The 13,753-nt window shown below is 42.9% G+C and overlaps 1 long non-coding RNA gene across 1 annotated transcript in view; it reads left to right on the forward strand.

Annotated features, from left to right (window-relative positions):
* The first annotated feature begins 4,753 nt into the window (after positions 1-4,753).
* The window catches only part of LOC137842247 (uncharacterized), a 46,968-nt gene continuing 37,968 nt past the window's right edge, over positions 4,754-13,753 (forward strand). The window contains exons 1-5 of the long non-coding RNA XR_011088977.1: positions 4,754-5,780; positions 5,888-5,998; positions 6,751-6,879; positions 9,431-9,575; positions 12,521-12,657. This is a non-coding gene — a long non-coding RNA (uncharacterized lncRNA). The remainder of the gene's footprint in view (positions 5,781-5,887; positions 5,999-6,750; positions 6,880-9,430; positions 9,576-12,520; positions 12,658-13,753) is intronic.

The raw sequence follows: 13,753 nt of genomic DNA on the forward strand, positions 1-13,753 counted from the left end.
ATTTATGTGTTCTTGCAAAACCATTTTTTGGTAGCTGTCTGTGTTTTTCTACCGTGACAATTTAAAAAAAGAAAAGAGCGGGGAGGGGAGCTGTTACTGATTTCTGTTCTTGCCACTGTTCTGCATTGTCAGAGCAGATAAGTAAGTTGAGATAGCAAATCAGGCAGCTTTTGTAATAGCCTGCTCATATCATAAGGGTTCTTGGCCCAATGTAGCACATTCTTAATCTTTCTTTACAATGTATGGATGTTGCTCACTTAAATGGATTTCAGCTGAAGTAGAATTCTCTAATTAGACAGTAAGGTTGGAGAAATTGACCGTTATCTCCAGTTATTGAATTTTCTGGCAGCCTGCATCAGCATTCGTGCTTCTACCAGTTGGTCTTTAAACATGGAAATAATGCATCCAGAGATTATTGTTCAAAACTATTTTCAATAGTCTAATAGCTTTTTAATTTTTTTTAAATGGCTTATATTCATCAGCTGCAGCACAGGGTAATCAGATTGACTCAATCAACTCAGTTATTTTGTCCCTCTTAGCTAATTACAGGTTGTATTCAGATATTAAACTAGTAGGGAAGCTGTGAAATTTTGTTGATAATCTCATAAGCAGGAATCCATGCAGCCAGTAAGGATGTGGGATTCTCTGGCAAGTAAGAAAAGGGCCTCGTATGCAAAGAATTGCTTTGGCCAATTATCAGTGGTGTGGGTGATTCTTGGTTACTGCTCTCTCGTGTGCTCTGTAGGTGTATCTATGGAGGGCAGATGCTGCCCCGGGTATGAATTCCTGGTGCTTTACCTGTCCTGTGCTTGGGTATCCATGCAGGTGCTCTAGGGAGAAGATTCAAGATTAGTTCAGAGCTCTCACTCACCACCACGGAATCCAGTGGTGATCAGGACAAAAGGGTGAGCGTGGGCTGGGCCATCACCCAGCAGCTCCCTCGTTGCAGGACTGTGAGGCTGTGCTGCACAGAAGGGTGAACCGAGGAACCTTTTCTTTGTCATCCTTTCTAGGTCAGCTTTTAGAGTAAAGCATAGCAAGGGCATTGGCAGGCTGGGGCTGTAAAGATCCGTCTGCATCCACGTGCTGAGCACTAGCACGGGGCTGGCTGTGTATTGCAGGAGCATTGTGCAGAAAGGGCAGGCTGGATCCTTGGAGCAGCGTGTGGCCAGGGCTCGGCTGCCCAGGTGGGACACCACAGCGCGTCTCTGCCTGAGCTGAGCGGCTGCCTTGTTCCGTGCTGACTCTGGGATCGCTCCAAAGGCCCGAGTTGTGCAACCATAGGCATGTTCCAGGGCTGAGCTCGCTGCATTGCTATGCTTGTGTGAAATTCGGAATTACAAGTATCTTCAAAATATTGATGTGATAGGAGACAGATGTATTCCAATCAGTTAAATTTTCCATGAAATTGATTTTTCATGGAAAAATAACCTATTTCATTGAAGTGCCGTGGATAAAAGTTCATAATTTCAATGCATCTTCTTTCTGAAAGTGATTGACTAGACGTACTTTGTTTTTCATGCAGAAATCCCAGTTGTCTGAAATGAATTTGCATGCGAAAGAAGGTTGGTTCAGTCCACCTTTCCGTGTCTGGTTACAATTTGCTCTCAGAGTATCTGCAATCGTTTGCTGGGAATGTTCTCAGTCGTGGGAACACGCACCACAGTCTGTGCCAGTTTAAGATTATGAACTGGCGAAGGATTTGAGGACAGTAGTTAGGAAATTTAAAAAAAAAACAACAGTTTTTCCAGCTTCTGAAAGGATGATAAAGCTCTTACCTTACTCTTTGATTTTATTTTTTCTTTGAATAGAAGAAAATCATGGCTGTCATGTTCCTGGTATGCTTTGGCAGTCGTCTTTACGACACTGCTGGTTGCCCTGATGTTTGTGTGCCTGTGATGAAGCCCAGAGAAAGGGGCACATGCCTTTGTGCCTGGACTCACAGGGGCCAGTGGGCTTGCTACAGAACTACAGGTTCTTTGTCTAGCGAGTGCTCAGCCATGTCATTGTGAGCCGGCGGCAACTGAAACCTTGATTCTCTATTGCACACAGCTTTGTTACCTTCTGAATAGCGAACTGGTGTGGCTCCTTTTCCTGTTCAGGACAATTGATAACAGTAACTTACTTGGAAACCCTACATCCTGTTTGCCAGGTGTTTGAAGGGTAAGGTTCTTGTTCCAAACGGCGTGTAAACACGAAGCATTCAGCTTTCCTGCAGAATGGGAATGTTGAAATTTCCTTCTGCAAATACATGGATTCTTCTAAATGTATCCAGGCTTGCACCAAATTCCTGGAGCGCTTGGAAACCAGAGGGCCTGGAGTTCAGCTTGCCTATTGCTAGAAAGCTCCTAAGGAGCTGGAGACTTCAGAGGCAGTGGGGTTACCGTAAATTCAGGGCACATTGCCTGGCAGCCCACCAGTGTGACCGAGAGCCTTGCAAATTTGGCTTGTGAACTTGCAAGTCTGTGGGTTTAGGAGTCAGGGTTTCTTTATCCCTGGGTTTCCATCAGCCTGCTGGGATGATTGCAGAGGAGCTATGAGGAAATGAAGTAATTTTCCGATGGAAAGGTGCCTGGTTTTCATCAGAATTTTAGCCAAATTAATCAACTAAGATGTTTTGATGAACTTGATTTTTTTTTTTTCTGATGGAAATTGTTCTGTTGGAAAGTTTTTAATGGCCACAAGCACCTGTGCATCTTATTCCAGCTCCAGTGATGGTCGCCGGTTTTTTCAATTTATTTGTTTGAGATTATCTGGGTAATGCAGGTATCATGACTGCCATCTTCAATCACAAGAGGAAAAGCTTTTAAAAAAATCTATAATGTAGTTTATGAAATGAACTGTTACTGCAAACCAGAGGAAACATACTGTAAACTGTTTTTATTATGTCTCATATGTAAGTGATTTATTTAGTGTCGACTTTCTGTTAAGCTCATAAATACAAGGAGCTTGCAGAAATCCCCACAAACGCCTGTGTGCAATGGAACTGACACTGAAGGTCTTCTCTGCCTGCCTTAGTGTGAGTCCTGCTTCCCCGGTAGTTTTTATGCATGTTTCCTGTCCGTTAATGCTTGTCCCTCATGTTGTGCTTCTTATAAATGTCCCATATTTTAATTCTTGCTTGGTGGTGTAGCAGCACTAACTCCATGTGCAATTCAAACGATGCCCACCGGTTGTGCTCGTCTTGGGGAGGGAAGGATTACTGGCAGGGATTTGGGGAACAGAGAGAGGTCTATGCTCCAGATACGAACAGTGGCTAACTGCCTTCCAAGGGCTTACCACGTCTATAAAAGTGTATTGGCACAGGAAGAGTAATCGAGGCCCTTGGATCCCTGCCCAGGCAGATACTTTGGTCAAAGCTGCAGGGAGTGGGCTCTGCAGGAATGGAGTCTAAAATGGCTCTGAGTCAGCAGCAGCAGCTGCAGAAAATGTGGCCTGGGGAGAAAATGGAAAGCAAACCATGCAGGTGTGCAGTGTTGAAAGAGTTTTGCCCTGCAAAACTCACTTAATGATTCGACCAAAGCCGCATAAACCAGACAAGATTCCAGCTCTGTCTAGACTCCAGAGAGACTTGACATGCAATAAAATGCAATAAAGTTTTTTTACCGTAAAAATAGAGATGAGCTGCTGAGTATCCACTGTGCTCAGATGTGTCCAGTCAGGAGTGCTTCTACACATCTGCAGGGGAACTTACTCTTCATTGTGGTGTAGACAGCCAGCCCTCCGGAGTCTTAAACCCAAAGCTTTGTGTGTCTGCAGTAAGAACTGAAATTTCCATAAAGCTCTGGAAGCTTTTCATAAAGTTTGGCAAGGCGTTTTAGGAGATTTGATAGCTGTAGCACTCGAAGGAACAGTAAGATGTGAAGTCAAACGTGCCAGAACGGTACTTCGTGAAGCTGGGTTCCGGTGCTGGCTGAATTTCACGTGCAAGGTGTGAGTCAGGTCCTGGTCAGGTCTGTAGTTTGTCGATGGCAGGTGCACCGTGTGTGCCCATCATGGAGGGTAACGTGTGGACTCCCACGTTAGTCCAGTCACTCATTAATGGAAATGATTTTGGGGTGACAACAGTAGGCTTTGCTGCTGCAGTGGGGGAATTACCCAGTTTGCTTCACTTGCTGGGATTTATAAGACTTGCCTCTAGGAATCCCCGTGACTTGTGCTCTGGTGGCTGTATTTCCTGCTCTTCATCCTGTGGCTCACATAGAACACAGCCATGCCAAGAAGCATCCTTCAGTGGGTTCGATCTGCTCCTGAGAATATCCCTGGGTGGTGAACGAGCTTGCAAGTAGGCCTCCAAGGAATATGCTGCAGCTGCGGTGAGTTATTACATCTTTGTTGATTTGTAACCTGAAATCTATATCCCACTGAGGCTTGCTGTGTAGCCATCATCTCTTTACCTTGGGATTATTGATTGTATTAAAATGTTCACTTTGTACTCTGCACAGCTAGAGTACTGATTAGACTTTTATTCGTGTTGCCACTTGGAAAGGTTATTTATGTGGGCCTACTTCCAACATCTGTGCCAATTTGGAAAGCAGAATGTTTTTATCTTTAATTATTTACTGAAAATCTTTATGCAAAATAAGTTGCGCACTGAGATAAAACAGTGATTCAAGGGGACACCTTGCCCTTTCTATATGCTTTGTTTATTTTGGTGCATTTTTTTCAAATTAAGGAAATATCAAACTAAATAGGTTTCATCTTTGGTTCGTTACGTGAAGGCTTGTGTTCCTACTAACAGATTACCTGGTCTAGGTTTGTGGCAGAACATTTTTTTAGCCATAATAAATGTTTTAGAGTTTCATGCAGTCACATACATGTGTGGATATAATTTGGATATAGTTTTATGTGTACAAGACACGCTTCCATGCTTATTGCTGGAAATTTTCCTTCTGTGTCTTCAAATCATGGAAACAAATTCCGTTACCACATTTATTGTTCCTCTTTTTGGGTTATTACCAAAATCCGGGCTTTACTAAATGATACCACCAGGATTTTGGTTGGTTGTTTTGAATTGCAGTGTCAGAACCAGGAACATCCAGTTGGATCTCTTTGCAGAATGCTTTAGAATTAGTACCTGAAGTTTTTCCTCCACACCAACATGCTGCACCAACTTGGACTTGCTGGGATTTCCTTTTGACGCTTTCCACAGGGACCATTCCGGCTGCTGCTTCTCACTGCCTGTTCCGATAGGCTCTGGGGGCCACCTCAGGTTAGGAAATGTTCTCTGTAAATAACGATGTCTTAAAGTTGAGACTTTGCAGCTGTTGGAGAGGTTCCTACAGTGAGCTCTTAATCATTTTCTACTAAGCTAGAGGCCTGATGGAGAAGACGCCAGCGTGCCAGAGCTCTTCCACTGGCAAAGCAGCGGGGTGAGCATTGGGGTGGGACCGAGCCCCTGCTCGTGCCTTTGCTGTGGCTCTGCCTGCTTGCCGCAGGGCCAGCTCATGGCACCACTGCTGCAAAGGTGGGGGAACTGCAGCAGTGTGAAATGAAACTGCTTAATTGCAACTCCACGAAGTTTTAACTTGGCTTTTAGCATTTTTTTTCCACCATTGCTAAAATAATTCTTGGGGAGAAATAAATAATTTTATTAATTTTCAATTTCCCAGCTTACACTTGAAACATAAGTAAATATACATGTATGTTCTTTCTATACAATATAACTTTGAACCAAGTATTAAAAATATTTCATTTATGCAATGACTAGGTGCATTAATTGCTGTTTTCAGAAGCTGGAATAGCTGAAATGGTTATCAGACTCAAGTCCAAATCTACAGGTAACTGTTCATTTAAAAAATGCAGTTGTGGGTTGCTTTTGGTGGCTTCTTTTTTTTTTTTTTTTTTTTCCCTCTACAAATAAACCTACCACACCTAATTTTTCCAGGCATAAATGTCATCTCTTGTTTTACACGGGAAGACAAAATTTATTTCAAAATCCTGTTTTCAATTCTGGACACAGAACATTAGAAACGAGGAGTTTGCTCAGGCTTCTCAGGTTTGGAACCATTTAGGCTGTCTCTATCCTTATTGTAGCCAGTGATTTACTATTGAAAATTCATTTCTTAAACGACTGAAAAAAATGAGTACAAGATCGTTCTTTCTTTTAGCTTCATAATGGTGGAAAGGCAGGAGATAGGGGTGTGAACCGAGAGCAGATCAAAGTGCAGAGTTTCTGCTTCATTTTCATACTATGCATAACAAAATCCATAAAGTGAGTCTCGGGAGTCAGGCTCAAGGGCCTCTTGATTAAGAATTAAATTACAGGTATGATTTACTAAATTTGTGCTTGGGGAAAGGAGGTTTTTGATGATGATATGATTGGTAAACTACACATTTCCTCAGCTCCGTATTAAAATTAATGGGAGTAGCATAACTGTACATGCAAAATACTTCACAGATCTCCGGAAATATTTTGTCTTGTATGCTAAGCCACGTAACTGGAATTCTGCATCTACAACTCCTTTGCTAAAGTAAACCCAAGGGGAGTGTAAAGCTGGCGCCCACTCTTCTTAGAGTGAAATTTCTTCTGTTGTCAAAGATGATGTAGTCAGAGGAGCTTTCAAATCAGCTCCTTTATGCAATTTTGTTCACGTAGTTTTCATATAGTTGTTTTAAAACATGGAAATGTGGAACTATTTGAAAGCATTTCAAGGGTTATGTATTTTTATTAGACTAATAAAAGTTTCTTTTCAATTTCTTTCAAAATTGCTTGAAATTATACTTGCTATATCTTGTTCTTTGTCGCAGAAGTGTTGGCTTAGTGAGATTCTTTGCTATGCTTTGGGTTTCAAGATGGTGTTGCATACAAGCAATGTGAGAAGACAAGGTCTGGAAGGAGAAATAATACATTCATTGCAGAATCACATGGATTCAGAGGTGAGGTTACATGTATGAGATTTCCTGTGCCACAGAGTCTTGGTCCAAGAACTTGTCTGGCATATAGCTTTGGGCCAGCATGGATAGGGCAGCATTGCTGCTTCCATGGTGGAAACTGGTGTGGGACATGACAAAACACCAGTGTCATCCTGTACCATGGCAAATCAGCAGTGTTTGACCAGCACACAGTGCAAAGTCTGTGCGTTTCCATTACTGTTTGCTGTCTCAAGACAGGCAAGTTGGAGCAGTGTTTTTTACAACCCCAAATGATCGGATACTTCCCTTCCACGGATGCAGAAAGGAATTCAGTGTGTGTAAATGGAAGAAGATGGGAATAGTCAGGACCAAGTTGTCCAGCACTTATCATCCCATCAATTCCTCTTCCCTGGGAGGAGCATTTTGCTTGCAGCCCCGGGGGTACTGTAGCTGCCAGGACTTGAGACAGCGGGTAACAGTCACACCCACTCTACACATCCGTTATATTTTGGTGGGATTAATAATCTACCTGTTCCTCTAAAACCTTTATTTGTAGTCATTGCAACTTTTGACCAAGAGCAGCAGAGCTCTGAAGGTCCTTTTTTTCTAGCAGAGGAAGTGCTTGATTTACTGCTACCTTATGCCTGGGCTCCCTCACCTGCAGATGCAAGATTCATTAAGGAGAGAGCTCTCAGTCGGTGCAGGAGCAGAGAAACATGAAAGGCTGCTTTCTTCTAATGTGCAGCAAAGCACATAATTAAAATAAACAAAATAACATTAACCATAAGGTCTTGCTGGTGTCGTTTTCAAAGCCATGAAGGGATCTTGGAGTCTCTAAGATCTAATCTGTTTGGATTTCAGTAAGGCATTAGCTACAGGGCCACATGGGAAATTATTAGTGAAGCTGGAAGTTGGTACAAGGATCCAGCTGAAAAACAACCCCTTTTTGTGATGTTTAGGGAGCAAGTGGGCTGGGGCAGAGCAGGCTGGAATGCCCACAGAAATGAAGGGTGACCAGCTTTAATGACAACAGGAGTCGGTCTGAAGTCACTCGTGTTACTGACAATATCACGTGGGGACCTCCATCAAACTGGGCAAAGGACGAGACTGTCATAGTGGAAGTGGAGGGTAGTCCCAGGGACTGAAATTAGAGATTGTGAAACATATTAGTGTAAAATTCAAGTGAGTAATTAGGGGTTAGTAATAAAAAATTCACTTTTAAGGTGGAGCTTTGTAATTTGGGACTAACTGTCGAGGAAACGCAGAACAACAGTGCATACATCCAGCAAGTCGCTGGTAGTACAACCACGGTGTTTATACCGCTGCTGTGTCAGGCACAGGCGAGACTGTGTCTGGAATATGGGGATAAATCTGGTCCCCTGCGTTTAGGAGGAATGAAATAATGCAGGAACGGCTGCAGAGGATGCTACCAGGAGGATCAGGGAGCTCAACTTGTGAGATGAAGCTGGGAGACTGGGCTTCTTCCACCTGGCAGAATGAGGCCTGTGGAGCAGGATGTGGTCCGTGTCTGCAAATGGGTCAGCAGGAAAGGCTACAGAATGGGGGAGATCTCATAAAGAACATACACAACAAAGGTACAAGATTAAAGGCACATAAATTGGTAAAAATAGATGTAGACTTGTTCTAGGAGGTTTTTAGCACTTAGGGAGGTTCAGAGTAGAATTGTTGGAGCAGTTTGCTGGTAGGTGTGCCACTGGCATGTAGGTACATGCATTTAGCATCACGGGTGTTGTGTAGGAACCTGTAAGGCACAGTTGCCTGCCTGAGCAGTTGTCAGACCTTTGTGGCCCAGGAGAAGACTTCTTCTTTCTGTGCTCTGAAATTGATTCCTGTCTGGCTTCGCGGAGACTTCCAGGAATCAGTGCATCTATGCGTGCAATGGAGGGGTGATTTTTTTCAGGTGTAAATATTTAAATTCCAGGGCTTGAAGTTAGGTACAAGTATGTTGCTACCGGTACCTGTAATATTTCACTTTTAAGCCACTGCTGTAATGAAATTTCTTCTCAATTCTGCTCCACAGCATTTGGTGTATACTGAGACACAACAGCTAAGGGAACAAGTAAGTAAAAGCACTAATTAAGACTCAGAGTGCTTTCAATAAACTTGTGTTGCAATGAACAAATTAACTGACAAGGGAAAAAGACAATTTTGCCCTCAAGGGAATGTGCTGACATAAAGATAACTCTAAGTAGTTCGGAAGTCTTTTGATTTGAAGGAAGCTATGAAATTGGAGCCTGGTTCAGTAGTGTTAGCTACTTAGGATTCCGAAGGAACAGCACAAAAATGCCATCCCATTAGAAGAAAAAAAAAATTCCAACTACAAAAAATGCATGTAGGAAAACCAGCAAGAAGCTTAAGGAGGTAATTGTGCTTGCTGCTGCCTGGTTAGGTGCGGTGCATGAGGGGTTTGCAGTCGGTGTGCAGTGAGCATGCCTTTGGCACTGCACGTGTCAGAATACAGTGAGGAGAAACCTCAGTCATACTGTTTTACTACTTGCTTTAAAATACAAAACCTTTTTATTATTATTATTATTTTTTATTTTTTTCCCTGAAGGTGCAATCCTGAAGAAAGAGTATTCTGAGTGCTGAAGAAGAATATCCCGCTATTCTCTGAAGCCACTGTCTGGTACAGAAAATGGTAAACTTCGGGACAGACCCAGTAGCTTGAGCCATGCACACAGCAATAGCAGAAGCAAAAGGTATTCAAGAATTGTTTCTTTTTTCTAGTGTTTCTGGGTTTATATTGCTTGTCTTTTTTGAATGATGTATATTGTGTGTTGTCGGAGAGCACATATTTCAGTTGTGATTTTTGACCAATTTAGTACAGAAACATTTGTGAGACCTTAAAATTTCTGGTCTATTGGGGATTTTCCCCCACTCTGGGTCACACTGGTTATAAAGATTTTGTTGTATGAGTATCTGGGTGTTAACAGTGTTGATGTGTCCTCTCCATAAACACCGCAAGTATGAAATGAATTTCTAAAGTGTTAACTCACTGGGATGAAAACGGTGGGTAGGAAGATGGGGTCAGTGGCTTTGGCAGCATGAGCTGGGTGCAGCCCTATGCCTGTTTGGTTGCTGGTTGATGTAACCCCTGTAATCCCTTGTTCATTTGAGAAGTCCTAGAGCGGAAGCAGGTAGGTTCTGATCTGTGGGTTCTTGGTTTTCATTTTCATTGTTTACACTTGTTTTACACTTGTTTGGCTCAGCTGCCTGGTGTTTGTGAAACACTTTCCCCATCTCCTCAGGCTAGGCCAGGTGTGAGGAGTGGTGGTGTGGGGAGCTGCCCGCTCACACAACCGAGGCGCTGCCTCCTTGCTGGGCGGAGAGGAGCCTTCATTTGCAGCGCCTGTTCAGCTTCTGCCATGAACATAAATCCAGTCCTCACACAAGAAAAGGAGGAAGGGGGAAAAGAAAGAAGAAGAAGAAAAAAAAACAAGCAGCTCACATGGTTTCTGTACCACTTTCTGGTTTTCTTTTTTTTCCCAAAGCCCGTAACTTGAGGTCATTTTGGGATTAATTGAAGCTAATATCTTTACTTCAAAGCAGCCCAAGATCAAGCCAAATGTACACACACAGCAATTAAAGATTTGGCAAGGTAATATGGATTGGCGTCTACACAGCAGCAGCTTTCTCCCTGCACTATTCTACTTATTCAGGCCTTTGATACGGCTTCAGAGCACAACTAGCTAAGCCTGTGCGTTAAACAAAGGAACATTTGAGCACTATATTCTGCAGAGATTGACCGCTCTGCTATGGCTAATATTTTTAACTGTCTGTAAAATTGGAAAGATTATGAATCTGTAGTCTGACTGGCTACTGGAGAATTCTGTGGATAATGATGAAAATTGCAGGGGGCAAATTGAAAGATTTCTCTTTCATATTGTGTAGTATCATTATTCCTTTAGTGCTAACAAAGATGAGGCCAATTTAGAATAAATCATCAAAGCAACATGTGTGAATTTATCTGTCCAGTGCTCATTACAGTTAATGGGAATCATGTGGCTGGAACTTTGCAAGTGCTTTGAAAATGCTCCTTTTATGGTTACATTATAGACCCCCACGTCAGCCGTTCTGCTGTTGTTTTTATATTGCTCCATTTGTTTTCTTGACATTAAAAAAGCCAAAAGAGTAAATTAATTAAAAACTGCATCACCCCCTCTGGTGTTAAATAGAGTAAAATACTCATTTTCTAAAGTAAATAAAATATACTTAAATCAACTTGTGACACGACATGAACCGCTCCCACTTTCAATCCCTGGAGTATTAGACATGCTGCTTGTTGGGCATTAATTACGGGGAACCTAGCTGGGAAGTCAAAATGTTGATTCAGATAGGCATGTGTGAATTTTGGTCCCACCATCGTGCTAATCACCGTGTGTGGTATGTGATTAATCCTGGTTCTTAATCTCTAGGAAATATTTGGGTAAGCTACTGTGGGGAAGAGAAAAAACATAATAACAACAGGAGCTTGTAAGTAAGACAGGTAATGAGCGTGGAAGTGCACCTACACACACAAAAGAGTAAAATGTTTGAAGTTTGATCTTAATGCTCTGACAGTTGTCTGTTAAAATATATGAATAGCTATAGGCCTTATTACAGAAAGAAGTAAGTTTTTCCCCACTAGAAATTTGGGTAAGTAGAGAAAATGTCATGAAATCATTGGAAACATGAGAATAATGAAAGGTTTTCAGTTTGGCACAAGGTGAAATGCCTTGGGTTTCTGGTGAGGAAGATGCTGTGGTTCAGGAGTACGTTACTGAGGTGGTCGGTGGTCCCCTGCCAGGGACACGGGCTGTGTGCTGGGCAGTGCCTCCTTTACCTCCCACAGCCTCATTTGCTGGGGGCAATGAGCAAAATACCCTAAAAATCCCTCTCTTTGGACACAACGCTCTTCTGAGTTTCTTTTGGTGGTGCTCTGTATTGGGCGTTGTGTTTCAGCTTCCTTTGGATTGGAGACGCAAGTTCAGGGTTGTCCTCCTTCCCTTCCCTACTTCCTTCCCTCCTTCCCTCCCTTCCCTTCTTCTCTCCAGGCCAGGTTTAATCCACAAGGGTTGTGTAGGAGCCCGGGTATTATTTTTGAAAAGTTTTAGTCCTGAGGTTGTTTACTGTGAACAATACTGCAAATTATAACGTTCTTTTCCTTAGCTTGTTATTGAACTTCCAACCACAGATGGTTTGAGAAAACCACCAGATATTGTTAAGATTGGCAAACGGAGAGGTTCCTGCCCCATGGTCTCCAGAAAAAGGCAGTTCTCAGTCGTCTTTGCTGCAGGCCTGGCAAGAACCAAAGTCCAGTGTCAGCTGGTGGCCTCAGGCCATCCCAGCTCAGTTGGTGATGACTTCTGCAGGCAGGCTGTGCTATCTGTGTTACTCTCAAGGACGAGGCACAGTTTTTACCTTTGCTTTGTTTTCCCTCAATCTGAAGCAAGCTTGCAGGCCCTGATTTAACAGTGAGCCATGCAAGAGATCTACAATGGGAGAATGTTTTCCCATCTGTACAAAGACCTAGAGAAGTCCTGCAGGCACTAATAAACCATGGCTGCAGAAGGATCTGTGCTAGCGAGGTCCTCTGGGGAGACAGGCAGGGAGCAGAGCTGAGTTCCCCAGCCTGACTCTTTTATTTTCCTTTTCGTTCTTCAAGTTCTTTACAAGGAGCCAGCTTTTGACCAGTGAGAGAGGGGAAACATCCCCATGGTATAAGCAAGATTCTCAAGATTTTTCAACAGAAGATAAAGGAAAAAAGAGATGGTGGGAAGCTGCGTCACACTGGGGAGGCTGGTATGTAGATGTGGTTGTTTGCTGAGAGCTTGTACCTTTGAGTTGTTGATTAAATTACTGCTGCAGTAGCAGAAAGCTTTTGGGGGTTTGAGTATGGTAAGAGGGTTGTTGTTCAAAGCTGTCACCCTGGAGGGAAGGAAAACATTCAGAGGCACTGAATGCAGGCACTGTTGAGCAGGTACGCGCTGCTAGAACAATGGCTGGCACCGAGCTTTGCCGCAGGAAACCAGCTTTGGTGTCTCAGCTTTCCACTTGCAGTTGCTATTGCCAGAGGGAGGGAGATGAGAGAAATGGGCTATAACAGCAGAAAATCTGATTTATTAAAAAAAATATAATCCTGGGGAATTGCCAGTATTAAATGTACTTAGCACTTTTGCTTGGAGGTAAGAATGTGACGTGTAAGAGAGAAGTAGGGACATTCTGGGGAGAAGGCAAAATAAATACAAATGTTGCAGTTGCCAGCTTCTCTGTTTTGCATGCAATTACAAAATGTAGTAGCAGCCCATATGTATTGTAGATGATTGTGTATTATGATTAAACACTGAGGTCTCGACTGGCAAGAACAAGTTGCCTTAGCAAAATATTTTGTGCAGCCTACACAGTAGTAAGCATCTTACTGGGAGGAGAGAGAAACAAATCCCTTTGGAAAGAGCCGTTGGAGCTCTTTTCATTTGGAAAAAGTACAAGAAAATGTTGTCCAGGCTGTCAGACATGTCAAGGGTTTTGCTGCCAGTGTGCTGGTCTGATCCAAAGCCTGTGAAAAGCCTTCACAAAGCCTGATACTTGCAGTGGGTTTTAGATTGCTGTGATGAGTAATCTGATTAGAGAGGAAGCCTCTGAGTACATGGAAAAATCCTGTGGCCAAAGGAAGTGACGGGTCTGAAGGACAAGAGTGCACCTCGACAGGGATCTTGTAAAGGTCAGCAGAAGTCTTTGTGCGAAGAGCAGATCTGAATGATAATGGGCTAGTATTGATAATTTCAGGTGAAAAGAGTACTAAAACATGCAGTGGGTCCATTTTTCTAACATTAATGCTGGAAGTAGTGTCTCTTTAACTTAGATTGAATTATTCTTGGACACAGCCAGGATTATAAAT

This window comes from Anas acuta, chromosome 19, assembly GCF_963932015.1.
Source record: "Anas acuta chromosome 19, bAnaAcu1.1, whole genome shotgun sequence".
Classification (NCBI taxonomy): Eukaryota; Metazoa; Chordata; class Aves; order Anseriformes; family Anatidae; genus Anas; species Anas acuta.